The sequence below is a fragment of the Balaenoptera borealis genome (assembly GCF_965194805.1).
Source record: "Balaenoptera borealis genome assembly, chromosome: 2".
Taxonomy (NCBI): Eukaryota; Metazoa; Chordata; class Mammalia; order Artiodactyla; family Balaenopteridae; genus Balaenoptera; species Balaenoptera borealis.
In genome coordinates, this window is record NC_138867.1 from 118,060,304 (window position 1) to 118,082,114 (window position 21,811).

The 21,811-nt window shown below is 43.0% G+C and overlaps 1 protein-coding gene across 5 annotated transcripts in view; it reads right to left on the reverse strand.

Annotated features, from left to right (window-relative positions):
• The window catches only part of SIL1 (SIL1 nucleotide exchange factor), a 313,671-nt gene that overhangs the window by 275,556 nt on the left and 16,304 nt on the right, over positions 1-21,811 (reverse strand). The window contains exon 1 of one of the 5 annotated variants that reach the window (XM_082382075.1): positions 5,394-5,418. The exons of the other annotated variants lie outside the window; for them this stretch is intronic. The gene's annotated coding sequence lies outside the window, so the exon portion shown is untranslated. Of the gene's footprint in view, positions 1-5,393; positions 5,419-21,811 lie in introns of those variants that run through there. 5 annotated transcript variants of the gene reach the window in all.

Genomic DNA, 21,811 nt, shown 5'->3' on the forward strand with positions numbered 1-21,811 from the left:
AAATAAATTTAAAAAAAGATTTAAGCGGACTTCCCTGGCGGTCCAGTGGTTAAGACTGTGCTCCCACTGCACAGGGCACAGGGTTCAATCCCTGGTTAGGGTAAGATCCCACAAGGAAATGACCTAGGTTTGTGTCTTAGATCTTTCTGGCAGCTCCATGGAGGGTGGGCTGGAAGCAGTTTCAGGTCAGAGGCTAAGAGATCAGAGAGAGACTTCAATAGTCTGGGTGTGACTCAGATGTGGCGCTGTCCACACTGCCAGCCTCATAAACCTTGGCCCCCTCACTGATGCCTGTCTGAAATCAAGTCACAACACTTACATGGTAGCTTCAGAAGTTTTACATAAAAATTTGTGCAGTCACAGAGAGGGGTCACAACCTACATCATTTCACTTGAAAAGTCAGGTCTAGACATGTCTATCCAAATTCTCTTGTGCAGCCATAAGTGGACGGTCCTTCTCAACTCTTCCATCACCCAGCTCTCAACTGACTCTAGTGTCTCTCTTCTTGATCTTTTAAACTCTGGGACTCCAAATACATCTTGTCTTAATTTTGTGGAGCAATTCAACTTCTATTCGAAAATCCCAGGAGTGTTTGAAAACAATGGGCCGTTCAGTTCCAGGACCTACCCTGTGGGAAGTTATAAATAACTTTAAAAAAAAATTCTGTCCTTAAGTAAAATCTAGTAAGAACATTATCAAGAGCAATACCTCTGTAATGGAGAGAAGAGACACAGATAGATAGCAGAGGGAGAATCATGATTATAGGGGGGAAAGGAAGCCTATGGCCAAATACAAAGATTCAAGGGGTAGGCCACAAACAGCTCTCATTAGGTCTTAGTCACATGGTTAGGGTGGATTGCTTGGTTTAGAAGCTCAGAAGTATCCAGACAGGGTCTGGTTAAAAACCCAGGGTAATGCCAACCAAAAAGAGGAGAAAGGTAATGGACAGGAGTCCAAGGAGAAGTGAGATGTAGAGAGATGTAGCAGAAAACAAAAGAAGAGCTTCAAGAAAGAGGGAGCCAGCAATGGAGAACATTACAGAGAGGTCAAGTACAAGGAAAACTGAAGAGAAGTCATTGGATCTAGCAATTAAGGTGACCAAAAGAGCAGTTGTAGTGAGGTCTTGTGGGAGATACTGTTAATTATTTACCCCAAAGCTATTTTCCCACCCTTCTTCCCTACTTACAAGGACTACCTCCCACTACAGGGGAGGCTGGATAATTTCTCAGTACACCTTCCCCCACTCCTTTAAACCCAAGGATAGACAAGTGACCTAGTTCTGGGCAAAGGGACTTGGAAATAAGCCTGGAAGCTTATGGAAAAGATTTTCCTTTTCAATACAATAGATATCTTCAACCCCTTCCTTTCCCGCCTTGAAAGTTGTATATGAGCTCATGCTATTCAGAGCTGTGGCAGCCGTCGTAGGACTATGGGGGGGGACAAGCTCAAGAATGGAACAAACACCCTGGCAAATGAGAAGGCAAATGAGAAAAGCCCGGATCTTTGTGTGTGTGTGTCTTGCTGTCTGTGTGTATGTGTGTGTGATCTTAGTTCCCCAACCAGGGATTGAACCCGGGGCCACAGCAGTGAAAGCACCGAGTCCTAACCACTGGACCACCAGGGAACTCTCCAATGCCTCGACCCTTGATGGTATTACTGAGTGGTGAAATTACCCAAACCTGAAGCTACTTACCTCTGGATTTCTTGTTATATGAGATAAATAAATGTTCTTACTTCTTAAATCACTGTTAGTCAACTATTTCATTATTTACAAGCATGATACATGGTGAACATGGAAGCCAGAATTACACTTACTGAGGAGGGAATGGAAAACAAGAAAGTAAAGATTCTTAGTGTTGTCCAGTGGTTTCCAAATGCCAATTAATGAACTAGCTGCATTAAAATTACAGAAGGAGCTTTCTAAAAATACAGCTGTCTCTCCTTTATTCCTGGAATATTCTGATTCAGTAAGTCCAGCACAGAGCCCAGGGATCTTGCTCTTTAATAAGGGCCCCACTGGTACACCATTTTGGAAAGTTGTTGGCACTTTCTTATAAAGTTAAACATACACGTATACACCTACCCTATAACCTACAATTCCACTCCTAGATATTTACCCAGGAAAAAGAAAAATATATGTCCACAAAAAGAAGTGTATGAGAATATCCATAGCAACCTTATTCATAACAGCTGAAACTGGAAACAAGCCCAAATACCCATAGCAGAAGAATGAAAGAGATCAAGGGCTGGGGATGATTACAAAGATAACCAAGGGGGCTTCCCTGGTGGTGCAGTGGTTAAGAATCTGCCTGCCAATTCGAGGGACACGGGTTCGTGCCCTGGCCCGGGAAGATCCCACACGCCGCGGAGCAACTAAGCCCATGTGCCACAACTACTGAGCCTGCGCTCTAGAGCCCGCAAGCCACAACTACTGAGCCCACGTGCCACAACTACTGAAGCCTGAGCGCCTAGAGCCGGTGCTCCACAACAAGAGAAGCCACGACAATGAGAAGCCCGCGCACCGCAACAAAGAGTAGCCCCCGCTCACTGCAAATAGAGAAAGTCTGTGCACAGCAACAAAGACCCAATGCAGCCAATAAATAAATAAATAAATAGATAGATTTAAAAAAAAACAAAAAAGATAACCAGGGGACATTGGAGGCCTGACCACAACTGGATATCAGACCCTGGAGCCAATGAGCACAGTTCTGTGGTTTTCTCTGATAGCCTCGAGGCAGGAGCAGAGTAAATGAATGTTGTCCGAGCTATGTGTGGGAATTAGAATGGGACGGATGAAATGACAGGATGACAGGAGGCAAAGGAACTAAAGGCAGTGGCGAGAATGGAGGCAAAGTGACTATCTCTGTCTGAGGTCTCTTTTTTTTTTTTTGGCCGCGCGGTCTCAGTTCCCCAACCAGGGATTGAACCCGTGCCCTGAGCAGTGAAAGCACAGAGTCCCAACCACTGGACTGCTAGGGAATTCTCTGTCTGAGACTGTTTTTGAAACACCCCTGTCCAGGCTTCCCTTATTCTGCCCCCTTTAGCTCTGCCCTCCATGTGTTTCGTGCCTCCTCTTCCTTGGATTCAAAAGTAGGAAAACCAAAAAAAAAAAAAAAAAAAAAGTAGGAAAACCAACCAACCCATTTTGCACACTGGGACTGAGGCTTAAAGGAGAGAAAATAGGAAAGGTCAAAGTTGGTGTTGAGCGAAGCGAAGCAAAAGCTGAGGGCAAGACAGAGATGTCCCTGAGATATTCAGCCTACCTGGGGACCCTAGAAAGGGCAAAGGCAAATCCCAAGTTTGTGTGGCAGCCAAGGAGGTTGACCCTGCTCTCACTGAGGGTCTGAGGAGCTGTCATCTATGGGATAACTGGTAGCCTGAAAAATTAATTGGCCCGCTCCGGATAGGAGATAAAAGGAAAATTCTATCCAAGCAGGTGTCACACTAATTTGGCAGGAGGCTGGGTGCTGATTTGCATATGTCAACATCCTCTTCCCTTATTCTTCCCTCTCCCTCAGTCAGGCTGGTTTCAAGCTGCTCCCTGGGGAGGAGCATCAGAGAAGTGCAGCCTTGCATGGATGAAAATTAGGCTTTCTAAGGAAAGAAGTCCTGGAAAGGAGAGTGGAGACAGCTGTAACCTTACAGCTCTAACTTCCCTTCCTCTCTCTCCTTGCAGGCTCAGTAAAAGGAAAGGAAAAGAAACCAACACTATCAAAGGTCTACTTTTTATCCAGCCCTATGCTGAAAGCATTTAACCTAATCTTCCGAACAACCCTGCAAGTCCAAGATCATACCCAAGTAAGGAAAGAGGAGTTTGGGGGAGGGGAAGTGTCACACAGCTAGGGAGGGGCCACGCCAGGACCCCAGTGCATATCAGTCTGACTCAAACTCTGAACTGTTTCTACTATAATGAGCTGAGTGGTGTTTTCTGTGTGTGTCAAAAATTAATCGACCCTATAGCCAGTGCAGATACTTAACTGTAGAGCACTGACTTGCAGGAGAGGGCTCAATTTCCCTAATTCCCAGGGCACCTAGTGACACACAGAGCAACAGCTAAGACTGTCACCCACCAACAATAACAACAAAACAACAATGGGGGACTTCCCTGGTGGCGCAGTGGTTAAGAATCCGCCTGCCAATTCAGGGGTCACGGGTTCAAGCCCTGGTCCGGGAAGATCCCACATGCCGTGGAGCAATTAAGCCCATGCACCACAACTACTGAGCCTGCGCTCTAGAGCCTGCAAGCCACAACTACTGAGCCCACGAGCCACAACTACTGAGCCCCCACGCCACAACTACTGAAGCCTGTGTGCCTAGAGCCTGTGCTCCACAACAAAATAAGCCACCACAATGAGAAGCCCGTGCACCGCAATGAAGAGTAGCCCCCACTTGCTGCAACTAGAGAAAGCCCGTGCACAGCAATGAAGACCCAACACAGCCAAAAAATGAATAAATTTATTTCTTTTTATTAAAAAAAAAAAAACAATGGGAGCCACTACTTCTCGAGATCTAAGTGCTAAGTATTGTTTTAAGGGCTTTACAGGTATTATCTAATATTTATCTTCACAATACCCTATGAGGCAGCCAAAGATTATCCTTTCAAGCACCTATGGAACATCTAAAAAACTGATCACATACTAGACAGAAGAGTACATCTCATCAGATACTTTTAAAAATCAATAAACCACTTTCTTTAATCAAAATAGAACTTAACAACAAAAAGATAACAAGGGTCCCATGCATTTGGAAATGCTTCTAGACTCATGGGACAAAAATTAAATCAAAATGAAGATTAGCAGATAAAGTGATACTTAAAGGGAAATGTGTGGATTTAAATGCTTATATAAAAAAAGCAAAAGCTGGAAAAAAGCATCCAACTCAAGAAATTAAAAAAGAACAGACTAATCCAAAAGACAGTAGGAAGAAGAAATCACAAGACAAAGCCAAATTTTAACAAATTAGGAAATAGAGATACTATAGAAGATCGATAAAAACTTTTGATAAGCTCAATCAAGAAAAAGAGAAGGCATAAATAAACAATATCAAAACAATTTAAAGGGGACATACCGGCAGATATAGCAGAAAATTTAAAATCATAACAGAATACTGTAAAGAACTTTAGGTCAATCAATTTTAAATTTTGATGAAATGGATAATTTCCCTTAACATGGAAAAACAATCCTATAGTGGAGATATTATTATTATTTCTTTTCAACAGATAAGGAAACTGAGGAACACAGAGGAACTTGTTCAAATTCCCATACTAGTAAGAGACAGAGTCTGGATTTGAAGGCCCAGGCAGTGGACCTCTAACTCATCCTTCCTCCTTCCCACATTTACTGAGCACCTGCCACTGTGCTAGGGATTATAGGAATAAAAGACAAAGTTCTTACCCTCAGGGAGCTCCCAATCTAGGAGAAGAGATGAGGACAGGGAACAGGGTGAGTCGAGTGAGCTACCTAGAGCACAAAATTTAAAGATCAATTTACTCTCACTTGCACAACTTTCCTTAAATTTCGCTCTCTGGTCTTGGGCCTGCTAATAAGCATAATCACAACTACAAAGTTACATGCTTTCCACATTGAAACAGGTAAGAATTTTGAGCTATGGATTGTGAGGAAAGGGCATTCCAGGCAGGGGGGACTAGTATGAGCAAAGGACAGAACAGGGAAGCAGCATGATCCCTGGTGGGAACTACCAGCAGTTTGATATTTCAGAGGCATACATATCAGTGCAAGGTAAAGAACGGCAGAGGAGAGGCTAGAGAGATGGCCAGTGTTCATGTCATTGTAGGTGCTAAGGATTTTTGACTTTACTCTGAAGGTTTAAGCAGAGGAGTGACACGGGCAAAGTCGTATTTTATATGAGCCCTCTGGCTGGAAAGTGGATGGTGTTGGGGGCAGGAACAGGCTGAAGGCAGATGACTTAGGAGGCCATAGCAGCATCCAGGCAAGAGATGAAGAGAGCCTGCTCTAGGGCAATAGCGGTTGGACTAAAAAACAGGAAAAGGATTTAAGAAGTATTTGAGATGTAAAATTGGCAGGACTTAGTGGTTGACTGAATGTGGGAGAAGAAAGTGTGAAAGGAATCAAGAATGAGGCCCCCACCACCCAGTTTCTATCATGAAAAACTGGAGTGCATAGTAGTAATATCAACTTCCATCTCTTTCTTGATTCATGCATACATCCAATAATCTATCCAACTTTTTAGTCATTCATTCATTCATTTTTTGATTCATACATCTATATATCCATCCATTTATACATCTATCCTTTAATCAAATTCTTATGTGTCAAAGCGCCATGAAGAATACATGTATAGGGCTTCCCTGGTGGCTCAGTGGTTAAGAATCCGCCTGCCAATGCAGGGGACATGGGTTCGAGCCCTGGTGCGGGAAGATCCCACATGCTGCGGAGCAACTAAGCCTGTGTGCCACAACTACCGAGCCTGCGCTCTAGAACCCGCAAGCCACAACTACTGAGCCCACGTGCCACAGCTACTGAAGCCCGCGTGCCTAGAGCCCATGCTCTGCAACAAGAGAAGCCACTGAAATGAGAAGCCCGCGCACCGAAACAAAGAGTAGCCCCCGCTCACTGACACTAGAGAAAGCCCGCACGCAGCAATGAAGACCCAATGCAGCCAAAAATAAATAAATAAAATAAATATATTTATTTTTTAAAAAGTTTAAAAAAAAAAAGAATACATGTATAAAAAGGTATACTACTTGGCCTTACTCATTTATTCATTCACTCACTAAACGTTTATTGACATCCTGCTATGTGCCAGATACTATTGCAGGTAATAGAGATATAGCAGTGAAGAAACAAAAAAGGTCCTGCTTAAGGACCTCATATTTTAGTGGAAGATACAAATAGAAAGCTAAGAAATAATATAATTTCAGGTAGTGAAACTTCTTTGTAATAAAAGAAACCAGAGTTCCTTGGAGAAATGGCTGATTCTAGGGATGGGGCAGGAAATATACAATATGAGCCTGGAGCATCTTGCAGTACCAGAAAGAAAGGAAGGACTCAAATAGAAACACAATGATGGAAGTATATCAAAGGGACATAAGAGCCAACTTGAAAGGGCTCCCAGTAACCAAAATTGGAACAATCTGAGGAACAAAATAAAGTATTACTGGATTATAACCCCAAGTAAAAAATAAGTATACATGAGTACTGATTTAAAAGAATTGACTGAATAAACAAATAAACATGGGAGAATAGACAAATCTCTCTTGCAGAATTCCCAATAATTTATGTAGATACCCCACCTTCAAGGAGGTGGAACACAACTCCCCACTTATTAAGTATGGGCTGTACATAGTGACTTCATTCTAAAGAGTACAGTAGGGAAAGGGAGGAGGAGTAACTTTACAGTGAAGAAACCTAGCAAACTTAAACTCAGCCAGATGATCAATAATAACATCAACAGTAATAAGTCATTCTGATTGATATGATGTAATGAGAATTGTACTTTACTTTTGCAGTTTCCTCCCCAAAACCCATAACCCTAATCTAATCACAAGAAATCTCAGGCAAATCCCTACTGAGGGACATTCTACAAAACACCTGACAAATACTTTGAAAGTGTCAAGTTCATCAAAAACAAGGAAAGTCTGAGAAACTGTGTCATAGTCAAGAGGAGTCTAAGGAGACATGATGACTAAATAGACTGCAGTATCCTGGAAAAGAAAAAGGACATTAGGCAAAAATTAAGAAAATCTGAATAAAATATGGACTTTCGTTAATAATAATATATCAATATTGGCTCAATAGTTGTGACAAATGTACCATACTAAAGTAAGACGTTGTTAACAGGAAGGGAAACTGGGTGTGCAGTATATAGAAACTCTGTACTGTCTTTGCAACTTTTCTGTAAATCTAAAACTATTATAAGATTAAAATTTTATTTTTTGTAATTTTTTTAAAATAAATTTATTTATTTTTGGCTGCACTGCATCTTCGTTGCTGCACACAGGCTTTTCTCTAGTTGCGGCGAGTGGGGGCTACTCTTCGTTGTGGTGCGTGGGCTTATCACTGTGGCTTCTCTTGTTGCAAAGCATGGGCTCTAGGCGCTCAGGCTTCAGTAGTTGTGGCATGCGGGCTCAGTAGTTGTGGCTCACGGGCTCTAGAGCGCAGGCTCAGTAGTTGTGGCACACGGGCTTAGTTGCTCCGCAGCATGTGGGATCTTCCCAGGCCAGGGTTCGAACCCATGTCTCCTGCATTGGCAGGCGGATTCTTAACCACTGAGCCACCAGGGAAGCCCTAAAAATTTATTTTTTAAAAGTGCTTTGAAGAAAAATAGAACAAGGTACAGAATAACCAGTAATAGAATGGTGCATATTTTAGATGTGGTGGCCCAGGAAGTCTTCCTTAAGGTGATATTAAAACAGAGTCTGGGGAATTCCCTGGTGGTCCAGTGGTTAGGACGCTGCACTTCCACTGCTGGGGGCCCAGGTTCGATCCCTACTTGGGGTACTAAGATCCTGCAAGCCGTGCAGAGCAACAGAAAAAAACCAAAAAACAAAAAACAGAGCCTGAATGAAGTGAGGGGAGAGCCATGCAGAAATATTAGAGAAAAGAGTTTATCAGGCAGTGGGATCAGCAAATGCAAAGATCTTGACATGAGGGCACATTTGATATGCTCAAGGTCAGTGACCCTGGAACAACGTAAATGACAAAGCTACTTGGAGAGGTAGGCAGGGATGAGATTATGTGCAGCCTTTTTTCTTTATTTATTTTTATTTTGTATTTTACTTACCTTATGTTTTTTTAATTGTGGTAAAATACACATAACATAAAATTTACCACCTTAACCATTTTTAAATGTACATTTCAGCATTGTTAAGTGCATTCACATTGTTTTTGAGCAATCAATCTCCAGAACTCTTCATCTTGTAAAACTGAAACTCTATACCCATCATAAGGAGTGAAACCATAATAAGTATATTAGTTTCCTATGACTGCCATAACAAATTTCTATACCTTGGTGACTTAAAACCACAGAAATTTATTTTTCCTGTCAAAAGCTCAACATCAGTTTACATGTATTCGTAGTTCATTCTTTTTTACTGCTGTGTAGTATTCCATTGAATGAATATACCACAATTTATTTGGCCATTCTCCTGTTGATGCACAGTTGGGTTGTTTCCAGTTTGGGGCTATTATGAATAAGGTTGATACGAACATTCTTGTACATGTCTTTTTGTCCACACATGCACTCATTTATCTTGGGTATATACCTAGGAGTCGAATTATTGGACAATAGTATATGTTTAACTTTAGTAGAGAGTGACAGTTTACCTAAGGGCATTTCCCAGTTTACATTCCCACCAGCAGTGAATGAGAGTTCCAGTTGTTCCACATCCTTGCCTACACTTAGTGTTGTCAGAATTTTAGCATTCTGGTGGGTATATAATGGTACCTCAGTGTGGTTTTAATTTGCATTTTTCCTGATGAATAATAAGGCTGAGCATCTTTTCACTGGACAACTTTGAGCAGAAGGGAGACGTAATTTAATATTCTTAAAAGATTACTCTAACTCTTGAGTTTAAAATAGAAGAGGTAAGGAGTAGGGGTGGAAGTAGGGAGACCAGTTAGGAAGTAATTACACTAACCTAGGTGAAAGAGGATGATGGCTTGAACCAGGATGGTAATGATAAAGTTAATTTGAGGTGGTCATATGCAGAACATAGTTTGAAAACATAGCTTACAGAGTTAACTGATAGATTGAATGTGGGGACTGAGGGAAAGAGAGGAGTCAGGAATGGCCCCTAGGTATCTGACTTGAGCAACCAGGTAAAGGGAGATGCCACTAGGATTGTGCAGGGAATGGCAAGCTAGAAGGGTCAAAGAATCAAGAAATTTTTTTGGACATACCAAGCTTGAGATTGCTATTAGATATACAAGTGGAAATGTCAGGTAGGCATTAGACATCTGAGTCTGTAGTTCAAAAGAGAGATCCAAACTAGAGATATAGCCATCAGTATAGAAAGTATTTAAATCTTGATGCTAGAGAAAATTACTTAGAAATGAGTATGGGTAAAAGATATATCCCTGGGACTTGAACTTGTAGAAGGCATAAAGATAGGGAAAGGATCTGCCAGGAAAGCAGGAGGAAAACCATGAGCGTGTTAGTGCCCAGGAAGCCAGGTGAAGAAAGTGTTCCAAAAGAAGGGTGCCATGAACTAAGTCAAATGATGGTGAGACATAGACTAAATGATAACTGAAAATTGACAAATGGATTTGGCAAGTAGCTTTAAGTTGCTTCTTATCCAAGGGAGGAGCTAGGAAAGGTGAGGAAGAAAAGGAACCACCTGTGTGGCTCTGGAAAAAAACATCCTTAACCAGCATGTCTGGGGGTGGGGGTAAGGATAGTTTAGAGAGAAAGATGAAACCCACCAGACTGTCAACGTCAAATGCTTGCATCTCAGACTACCAGCCCACATGGGGCAATTACTAAATCTTCAGGCTAGAAAGATCACCACTAAATACAAAAATCTCTCCTTGTCTTCCAGGGAACTATACCTAAACTTGCAAACTGAAGGACTTGCTGGCTGAAGGGACCATCCTGGGATTCTAGTCCTTCATTCATAAAGTATTTATGGAGCCACTACTATGTGCCGGGTAGTCTATAGGCTCTATGGAAACAGCAAAGAACAAAACAGACTAAACTCCCTGCCCTCAGGAGCTGATAGTCTCCTATGTCCCTGTACTTTCCTGTAGTCTCACCCTCTTACATGCCCAGAGACCCTAAGGCTATAGGGCAGAGCAAGGCAGATCTAGTCATCACTCTCTGAGCCCTGGTAAAACATATAAAACTCTCCTTTTCAGAACAAAGTACAGTGATCAGCCCCTTGGCAGAGGGTGAATTTTCCCCGGGGCCAAACCCAAGCTGGCAGCAAAGGCCCCACATCTGGAGTGCCATTAGTTTGGATGTCACTGCAATTATCACGTTGGCTCCAGACAAAGCCGAATCACAACTGAAGACAGGATTTTAAATCACGACCTTCCAGAGTAACTGATGCTGATCACATTGCTTAATGGGGACCCATGAAATGCTTGCTGTTTATATTACAATGGGCAAAGAACAGGCTCAGCTAACCAGATAACTGACTGATGATGTAAGGGACTAGGGTGAAGGGGTGGGAAGAGGCATGGAAACCTGGTGAAGTTTCCCTGCCTCTGGCTTTTAATGTCTTATTGGTGATGATTGTTTGACCGGATTCAGAAGAGACTGTGCACTATGGTCTTCACAAAGCCCAAAGCTGCTCTTCCCAGGAGCCAGGGACTAAGATAAGAATTGTCATTTAATAGGATTTTCTATAGCAGGCTAAATCGTTTGCTAAATGAGCAATTTCAATCATCCTTTCCCACCCACTAGGAGGGAATTAAGCTCACTTCTCCTCCAGCCTATACCCCCACCTCTCACATCCTCATTCCCTCACCAGCTCTTAGCAAGAAAGATGGTCTGGTTGAAGTATAGAAGGTACAGATTATAGCAAGATGCTTTGGGTCCAACTGAGTTCACCAGATCAGGAGACTATAAGAGAGTTGCAGCCATATTCCCTACCCCTGCACACCCCAGACCACCCTTGGAGAGCCATGCACACCCTCCAAATGTGGGTCTCCTTAGAACAGAGACCCCAGGGTGGGCAAACTTCTCCAAAACTTGCCAAGAAGGAGCTGTAACACTTCCTACTGCAGAAAGAGGGGTGGGGATGAGATTAATTTCTTTCTATTATTGAGACCTGGGTCTTTTCAGCAGGGAGTTTTGATTAAATCCCACCAATCAAGGCATATAAGGCATTCTCATAACCTCTGGGTATTTGGAAGAGAACTTAGGGAAAAGGAAGGAATGATCTTGGGAAGGAAGAAGCCATAGCGTCTTCAGTCTATGGACTGAAATCAGATTAATGGAAGATGTATCTGATAAGGAAGAATTCAGTGTTTCCAAATTCTGCCTCTTGTTTGGCCTAGGACCTCACCACATCTGGATTCATTTCTACTGGCTCCATATGCATGACCACTTTCTCTCCCTCCTCTGGTATGCTCCTTTTGTCTCCTTTTGCATTGGGATTGATAGATGGCATGATGTCTTGATTAAGAATGAGGGTTTTCTCCACAAATTGATCTACAACACAAACCTTATCAAAATCCCAGCTGGCTTCTCTGCAGAAACTGACAAGCTGATCCTAAAAATCATATGGAAATGCAAGGGACCCAGAGGAGCACAACAGTGTCCAAAAAAAAAAGAACAAAGTTGGAGTATAATAATCAAGACAGTGTGGTACTAGCATAAAAACAGACATATAGATCAGTGGAATGGACTTAAGACTCCAGAATAAACCCTCACATTTATAGTCAGTTGATATGCAAAAAAGATGTCAAGACAATTCAATAATGAAAGAATAGCCTTTTAACAAATGATGCTGGATATCCACATGTGACAAAATGAACTTAGACCCCTTCCTCATACTATATATAAAAGCCAACTCAAAATGGGTAATAGACTTAAATGTAAGAGCTAAAACTATAAAACTCCGAAAAGAAAACATAAGAGTAAATCTTCATGACTTTGGGTTAGGGAAAGCCTTCTTAGGTATGACAGTAAAAGCACGAGCAATGGAAAAAAAAAAAAAATCTAAGTGGACTTCATCAAAATTAAAACTTTTTTTGTGCTTCGAAGGATACCATCAAGAATGTAAAAAGACAACCCACAGAATGGGCGAGAATGTGTGCAAATCATAAATCTGATAAGGGACTTGAATCTAGAATATATAAAGTACACTTACAACTCAATAATAAAAAGACAAATAACCCAATTTAAAAATGGGCAAAGGATCTGAACAGATATTTCACTGAAGAAGATATGCAAATCGCCAATAAGCACATAAAAAGATGTTTAACATCATTAGTCACCAGAGAAATGAAAAGTAAAACCACCAGGATGGCTATAATAAAAAAAGATAGATAGGGCTTCCCTGGTGGCGCAGTGGTTGAGAATCTGCCTGCTAATGCAGGGGACACGGGTTCGAGCCCTGGTCTGGGAAGATCCCACATGCCGTGTAGCAACTAAGCCCGTGAGCCACAACTACTAAGCCTGCGTGTCTGGAGCCTGTGCTCCGCAACAAGAGAGGCCGCGAGAGTGAGAGGCCCGCACACCGTGATGAAGAGTGGCCCCTGCTTGCCACAACTAGAGAAAGCCCTCGCACAGAAACGAAGACCCAACACAGCCAAAAATAAATAAATTAATTTTTAAAAAAAAACCTTTAAAATAAATAAACACATTATTTTAAAAAAAGATAATAACAAGTACTGAACTTTTTGGAGGATGGGGAATGGGAAATTATTGTTTAATGAGAACAGAGTTTCAGTTTGGGAAGATGAAAATGTTCTGGAGGTGGATGGTGGTGATACTTGCACAACAGTGTGAGTGTACTTAATGCCACTGAACTGTACACTTAAATGATTAAAATGGTAAATTAAAAAAAAAAAAAAAAGGAGGATGTGGAGAAATTGGAACCCTCACACACTGCTGTTGAGATTGTAAAGTGGTGCAGGGACTTCCCTGGTGGCGCAGTAGTTAAGAATCTGCCTGACAATGCAAGGGTCACGGGTTGAATCCCCGGTCGGGGAAGATCCCACATGCCTCGGAGCAACTATGCCCATGTGCCACAACTACTGAGCCTGCGCTCTAGAGCCCACGAGCCACAACTGCTGAGCCTGCGTGCGGCAACTATGGAAGCCCGTGCGCCTAGAGCCCGTGTTCCGCAACAAGAGAAGCCACCGCAATAAGAAGCCCGCGCACCACAACAAAGAGTAGCTCCCACTCGCCGCAACTAGAGAAAGCCCGCGCGCAGCAACAAAGACCCAACACAGCCAAAAATTTAAAAAAAAATAAAGTGGTGCAGCTGCTTTGGAAAACAGTCTGGCATTTCTCAAAAGGTTGAACACAGAGTTACCATATGGCCCAGCAATTCCACTCCTAGATATACATATACCCAAGGGAGTTGAAAACACGTGTTCATACAAAAATTTGTACACGACTGTTCATAGTAATGTTATTCATAATAGCCTCAAAGTGGAAGCAATCCAAATTTTTATCAACTGATAAATGGATAAATACAATGTGGTATTTTATGGTATAGCCATACAATATCCATACAATGGAATATTATTATTCCATTCCATTAATATTAATGGAATATTATTCAGCAATGAAAAGAAATGAAGTACCAATAAATGCTACACCATGGATAAACCTTGAGAACATTCTGCTAAGTAAAAGAAGCCAGTCACAAAAGACCACATAATGTATGATTCCATTCACATCAAATGTCCAGACTGGGCAAATCTAAGGAGACACAAAGTACACTAGTGGTTGATTAGGGCTGGGAGTGTTGGGGGGAAATGGGAAATGACTCCAAATGGGTATTGAAAATGTTCTAGGGTTGACTGTGGCGATGGTTGCACAATTCTGTAAATATACTAAAACTATTGAATTGTGCACTTTAAGTGAATTGCTTAGTACATAAATTATACCTCAATAAAGATTATATATATATATATCTATATATATCTATATATACATACATACATATATGAAGAAAAGCAGCAGGTAAGTCAAAAGCTAACTAAAAATTCTATGTGAAATAGTTACAACTAAGAGGTCTGATAATCGCATTTAAAAATAATAATAAAAAGATTCTTAAAATAAACAAACCAAATTCTGAGGGCTTTGCTGGCCAATCTCAGTTCTGGCACCTGCTGACTTTGTGACCTTGGATGGGTTACTTAACCTCACTGAGCTCAGTTATCTCATCTGTAAGATGAGCATTAGGTCATTATGAGGATTAAATAAATTAATGTGTAAAGATACCAGGCACATAGGAGGTGCTCAGTTAATGGAAACTATAAAGAAGAGTCAGAGAATAGTAGTAACTAGAGAAGGAGAGAAGAAAAAAATAGTATTTATGGGCCAAGGCCACATCCATATATTTTTGCCTAACCTCTGGATGGGCTCTAGGGACATAAAGAAGTCCCTGACCAAGGAGCTGGAAGGCTAAGAGATTGGGCATTCCCGAAAAAAAAATCCCAACAAAATGAAACAAGTGCTGCAATAGAGTTATAGACAGGTTGCTCAGGGACACGGAAAAGGCTTTTAAAGTGGAGGAGACTTCCTACAAACTATAAATACTGGAGAGGGTGTGGAGAAAAGGGAACCCTGCTATACTGTTGGTGGGAATGTAAATTGATACAGCCACTATGGAGAACAGTATGGAAGTTCCTTAAAAAACTAAAAATAGAACTACCATACGACCCAGCAATCCCACTACTGGGCATATACCCTGAGAAAACCATAATTCAAAAAGAGTCATGTACCAAAATGTTCATTGCAGCTCTATTCATAATAGCCAGGACATGGAAGCAACCTAAGTGTCCATCATCGGATGAATGGATAAAGTAGATGTGGCACATATATACAATGGAATATTACTCAGCCATAAAAAGAAACGAAATGGAGGTATTTGTAGTGAGGTGGATGGAGTTAGAGTCTGTCATACAGAGTGAAGTAAGTCAGAAAGAGAAAAACAAATACAGTATGCTAACACATATATATGGAATCTAAGGAAAAAAAAAAAAAAGGTCATGAAGAACCTAGTGGCAAGACGGGAATAAAGACACAGACCTACTAGGGAATGGACTTGAGGATATGGGGAGGGGGAGGGGTAAGATGTGACAGGGTGAGAGAGTGGCATGGACATATACACACTACCAAATATAAAATAGATAGCTAGTGGGAAGCAGCCGCATAGCACAGGGAGATCAGCTCGGTGCTTTGTAACCACCTAGAGGGGTGGGATAGGGAGGGTGGGAGGGAGGGAGACGCAAGAGGGAAGAGATATGGGAACATATGTATATGTATAACTGATTCACTTTCTTATAAAGCAGAAACTAACACACCATTGTAAAGCAATTATACTCCAATAAAGATGTTAAAAAAAAAAAAAAAAAAAAACTACCGGGGCTTCCCTGGTGGCGCAGTGGTTAAGAATCTGCCTGCCAATGCAGGGGACACGGATTCGAGCCCTGGTCTGGGAAGATCCCACATGCCGCAGAGCAACTAAGCCCGTGCGCCACAACTACTGAGCCTGCGCTCTAGAGCCTGCAAGCCACAACTACTGAAGCCTGTGCATCTAGAGCCTGTGCTCCGCAACAAGAGAAGTCACCACAATGAGAAGCCCTTGCACTCCAACGAAGAGTAGCCCCCACTCGCCACAACTAGAGAAAAGCCCGCGCACAGCAAAGAAGACCCAACACAGCCAAAAAATTAATTAATTAATTAATTAATTAAATCTATTAAAAAAAAAAAAAAAGAATAGAGCTACCCTATGAGCCAGCAATCCCACTCCTGGGCATATATCCAGAGAAAACCATGATTTGAAAGGATGCATGCACCTGAATGTTCATTGCAGTGCTGTTCACAATAGCCAAGACATGGAAGCAACCTAAATGTCCATTGACAGATGAATGGATAAAGGTGTGGTACATATATACAATGGAATATTACTCAGCCATAAAAAGAAACGAAATTGAGTTATTTGTAGTGAGGTGGATGCACGTAGAGTTTGTCATACAGAGTGAAGTAAGTCAGAAAGAGAAAAATACCATATGCTAACACATATATATGGAATCTAAAAAAAAAAAAGGAACTGATGAACCTAGTGGCAGGGCAGGAATAAAGACATGGACATAGAGAATGGACTTGAGGACATGGAGGGGAAAGGGAGGAGAGGGGGAAGCTGGGGCAAAGTGAGAGTAGCATTGACATATATACACTACCGAATGTAAAACAGTTAGCTAGTGGGAAGCAGCAGCATAGCACAGGGAGATCAGCTCGGTGCTTTGCAGTGACCTAGAGAGGTGGGATAGGGAAGGTGGGAGGGAGTCTCAAGAGGGAGGGGATATGGGGATATATGTATGTATATGGCTGATTCACTTTGTTGTACAACAGAAACTAACAAAGTATTGTGAAGCAATTATACTCCAATAAAACTCTATTTTAAAAAATGATACAAATGAATTTATTTACAAAACAGAAACACTCACAGAGAACAGATTTATGGTTACCAGGGGGAAGGGCAGGGGTAGAGATAGATTGGGAGTTTGGGATTGACATGTACACACTACTATATTTAAAATAGATAACCAACAAGGACAGCACAGGGAACTCAGATCAATATTCTGTAATAACCTAAATGGGAAAAGAATTTGAAAAAGAATGGATACTTGTATGGGTATAACTGAATCAGTTTGCTGTACACCTGTAACTAACACATCACTGTTAATCAACTACACTTCAACATATAATAAAAAAATTTTTTAATGTTTTAATAAAATAAATAAATAAAAAAGTGAAGGAGACTTTAAGATTTGGCCAGGTGGAAAAGTGATGAGTGGTCCCTTGTCCCCTCCCGCATTGTGGATGCCCAAAAGGATGTGAAGCACACCCTCCCACACCCCACCCAACCCCCTGTAGAGAAGGAAAACTGGATAGAGCCAAACTAACACAGGCAGAGACAGAAGTCAAAAGGGCAATTGTGGATTGACTATTTGTGGCCAGGATGGGCAGTGAAGCTGGCACATGAGATGGAAGGTGGCGCCTGCCTCCCTGGACTTGCAAGAGGTAAGCTGAGCCTTGAGAGCTCCTCCTCTCTCCCCTTCTTCCCAGCTCCTCTCGGCCACTAAGCCTCTGGATCTCCTTCTCCCTCCCACCAGCCCTCTTTTGGGGAACAGCCCGCTGCTCTGTGGGCAGAGCGTGATGCCTCCATCACTCCTCCCTCTAGTGACTCATCCTCAAGACTGGGGGTGGCAGGAAGTGTCAGGGCCCTAGAGTTACAGCCCCATCCGGATTCTGGCAGCTTAGAGACATCCTATCTTCTTCCCTCCTCCCCCGATCCCCGCCACCTCCTCTACTTCCAGCGCTGACTCTTGACATTTCTATGTAAGAGACATCCACCTCCCTGAAAACTCTTGTTGCCTTTCCATTGCCTTCTCTGGTCCCTCAGCTCTGGCCCCCAGGGGTTGCTGGGGTGAAACAGCTTGATCTCTAGGGCAGCAGGCACAACCCAGATTTAGGGGTCCTTTCTTGGGGAAGGTGGCCAAGTAAGAGCTACATCCCCACAGCCAGGCCTTTGAGGGGTATTGCCCATGATGTAGAAAACATTCTGAGCAACACTTAAAACAACAACAAAATTATTTTACTACCTACTAAGAACTTCATAAGTTTTCTCATTTATTCCTCACAACAACCCTGTGAGGCAGATACTATTATCACTGCCATTTTGCAAGTGAGAAGAGTGAGGGGAATTAATTTGGAAAGTAGAAGACTGGGACTCAAATCCAGGACTCTTTACCACCAGGCTTTTCTGCCTGTTTGGGAACAGAGGGCAGTGTAGTCCTCCTTGAGCACAGCCTCTGAGTAATGTAGGGCAGCACATGCAATCCTGAGGCCCTCGGTACAGCTGCCCTGAAGTCTGACTGGGGCTAAGGGCTTTGACCCTAGCCTCCCTTCCTATTCTCATTGCCTCTGTGGACCTGCCCCACTCTCCAATCCTGAGGGGTGGGAAGGTGGAGGGCTACTCCTAGGATTCTCATCCCCCTCAGGAGCTTATCTTCCTATTAAACTTCTCGGACAAACAAACATCAACGTGCTTATTGAGTGCCCAAGGGCTACTTAGAAAGAGAGAAAAGAAGGAGCATTGCTTATAGGTGCAGGCCAACAGAAGGAGGTGACAGACACCCAAGCATGGGGTTAGCCCAGGCTTGCAGACAGAGCAGACACCTGTCACATCAAAGAGGCACAGAGATGGCCCACGTGACAATAGAAATAATAATACCCTTGAATTATGTAGCACTTTATAATTCCTCAGACACTTTACAAACATCTGATTCTCCCGACGACCTCCAGGGAGCCAAGGAGGCAGAAAGCATTTTTTATAAGCTGTCGCCACCTGTCAAGTTTTCCCCCCAGAGGAGGAAAGGCAGGAGGCAGGCAAGGCAGTGAGTGAGTTAACCAAATCCAAGCCCCAGTGGGTAATTGATAGTTTTAATGGTGACTTTATCCTCAGACTCCTCAGATATCATATTTCCACTGGATTACCACATTTACATAACAGTGCGGGGTGAGAGACCCTGATAAATCTTCTCTGCATGGGGATGAATACAGTGGAAATGTACTCTGTTAACATCCATTTGTTTTACTACACTCCTGCCCTTCAGTTTAGGGAGGAAAGAGCAAGGCTATTGCTTTATGAAGCGAGGGAGGAAAGGAGGGAAAAATGGAAAATGGAGGGAGGAAGATCAGAGATCTGGAAAGAGAGGAGTGAATGAGAGGGTTAGAGATGGAGAGAAAGGGAGAGCTTTGGGCAAGCTGGAAAGAGGAAGCAAGGAAGGAAAGAAGGAAAGCCATCTCAGCAGTCAAGGGTCTAGTGGTGAAAGGGATGGAATGATTCTGCGCCATGTGGCTAGCTGCTGGGGAGCAGCCCACAGTAGTGGGGGTGAAAAAGATTCAGAGGTTTTTTGGGTGGCTCTCACCTTTGTAGCAGGTCAGAGAGAGTGGGAGAGTAAGGAGAGCCACAGGGCACAGGACTCCTTTTAAGTCTACTTAAGGTGTTATCAGAAACCTCTCTGAACCTCTTCCCATCACATCCCACCACTTTCCATCCCCCTATATCCAGAGAACAGGTGGGCTTCTAGAGGTATCAGGACTGACCTCTAAGAATCCCTGGGCCTGAAGTCTTTCTGATCCAGAAGACTGGATTTCAGTCCCTGCTCTGCCACTAATTTAGCTGGATGATTTTACTCCCCTAAACTCTCAGCTTCGGTTTCTCTATTGGTAAAATGGGAATTTATTTTTCCATCCAACAAGTATTGACTGACTGTACACCAGGCATTTTCTATAGAGCAGAAAACAAGATAGATAATAGCCCTTTCCTTCAGAGAAAGACAATCCAACGAAAGGAACAAAACTTTGTCCGAGAAACACGCCCTGCCCACATTAGGATACGAGAGATGAGAGCTCACTCTGTGCCAGGCACTGTGCTAAGCGCTTTATGTATTAACTCCCATAATCCTCACAGCAACCCAGTGAGAACGGTCCTGTTACTAACCCCATTGCACAGATGACAACACCCTAGTCGGGGCAGCCTCCCCAACACACCCCATCCTGCTACTTCATTTTCTTCACAGAATTCACCACTATCTACAATGAACTTGTTAACTCACTTGTGTGCTTATTGCCTTATTCACATCTATATCCCAAACATCTTGAGCAGTTTCTAACCCAAAGGAGGTTCTCATTAACTGTATGTTGAAGGAATGAAGGAACAAAGGGATGAGGAGCTCCTGGGGAGTGAATGCCACCCTGCCCTCCACGCAGGGTGATGACGAGGGGGATCTGAGGGCAGGTGCTGGAGGTGTTCTATCACTGCAGACATGGAGGGGGCTGTTATCAGCTGACCGTTCTTTAGTGAGGAAGAAGCGCCTGTTCTTCTCCCTATTCTCAGCTGTCTTCTTTTTTGTAACTTCCCTCAGATGTTCTGCCTCTTCTGGTCCCATGATTAATTCTGCTTCTTCTAATTGTATCCTCCTCAATTTCTTTTTTTTTTTTTAAATTGAAGAGTGGGATTTTAGTTCGTCCCAAATCTTGGCCATTTTCTACTCTGGAGTGAAGGAACTTTTTTTTTTTTTTTAATTTTTATTTTTGGCTGTGTTGGGTCTTTGTTTCTGTGCAAGGGCTTTCTCTAGTTGTGGCAAGCGGGGGCCACTCTTCATCGCGGTGCGTGGGCCTCTCACTATCGCGGCCTCTCTTGTTGCGGAGCACAGGCTACAGACGCGCAGGCTCAGTAATTGTGGCTCACGGGCCTAGTTGCTCCGCGGCATGTGGGATCCTCCCGGACCAGGGCTCGAACCCGTGTCCCCTGCATTAGCAGGCAGACTCTCAACCACTGCGCCACCAGGGAAGACCCCCTCCTCAATTTCTTTGTCTCACTCTCATTCTTGTTCTTTTTGCTTCCCTGCTTCTTTGTTTCTCTTTGAGAGAAAGCTCATCCAAAGAATTGCAATTGGTGATTTCAGAGGCCAAGTGGAAGTGCCCTGCAGAGGGCACTTTTCTCCATCTGTAAAATGGGCAGACACTTTTAAAAAAAGAAAAAGGGCAGTTTTTTTGCAGTTTTTTGAACCAGTGCTGGTGGGTCTGTGGGAGAGCGGTCTCAGGACCACAGCACTGACCTTCCCACATCCTCATCCAGAGAAGCCTCACCAAAGCCTTAACCACAGGAGTCCCATAACCAACAGATAGCTACTTCCTCTCCCACTATGTGTGTTATTTAAATGTTACTTGCAGTAAATACCAATCAGAGGATAATAAGCCTGGTTTTCCCTCTCTCTTTGGGTTTTGAAAACTCCTCAATCCATTGCATAGCAGCTTCTGCCGAGGCTGTAACCAGCAAGTCCATGGGTTAAGTGTAGAGAACCATGTCACCACATGGTTGGCCGTATTGTTACCAAAAGTGGGATCTGGCTGCTCACAGCTCTAAAGCCAATAAAGAGGCAAGGGTGGTGGAAAGGAAAGTTTGCTTTATTTCAGAGGCTGCCAACTGGGGGTGGGGGGGAGGGGTAGGGGTGGGAGGGGGCAGACTCCTGTTGTCCAAAGGCCAACGCCCCCCACCACTGACAATCAGGGGGCAAGAGCTTTTATAGGCAGAGGGAGGGGGCTACGTGCAGAAACAGTACAGTCAGCTCTG